The sequence below is a fragment of the Wyeomyia smithii genome, chromosome 2 (assembly GCF_029784165.1).
Source record: "Wyeomyia smithii strain HCP4-BCI-WySm-NY-G18 chromosome 2, ASM2978416v1, whole genome shotgun sequence".
Taxonomy (NCBI): Eukaryota; Metazoa; Arthropoda; class Insecta; order Diptera; family Culicidae; genus Wyeomyia; species Wyeomyia smithii.
In genome coordinates, this window is record NC_073695.1 from 274,018,584 (window position 1) to 274,018,785 (window position 202).

Sequence of the window (202 nt, forward strand, 5' to 3'; positions counted from 1 at the left end):
CTAGAGTGAAGAATGCGAACCTATGCACACGCACAGGTGAGGTGCTCTCCTGCATGAAAGTTGTATGCTTTCATTACTTTTTAATCAAGTGCAGGTCATCCGGCGAAACCCGAAGAACACCTGCGCTGCCCATCGTCGGGCGGTATAAATGCCAACCGCCGACGCTGGCCTGATTCATTCTAACGGTGTTTGGTGTTAAAAA

General features: G+C 49.5%; 1 protein-coding gene across 1 annotated transcript in view; it reads right to left on the reverse strand.

Moving 5' to 3' along the window:
- Positions 1 to 202, reverse strand: part of LOC129720113 (serine/threonine-protein kinase meng-po) — a 68,872-nt gene that overhangs the window by 12,921 nt on the left and 55,749 nt on the right. The gene's annotated exons all lie outside the window — the stretch shown is intronic.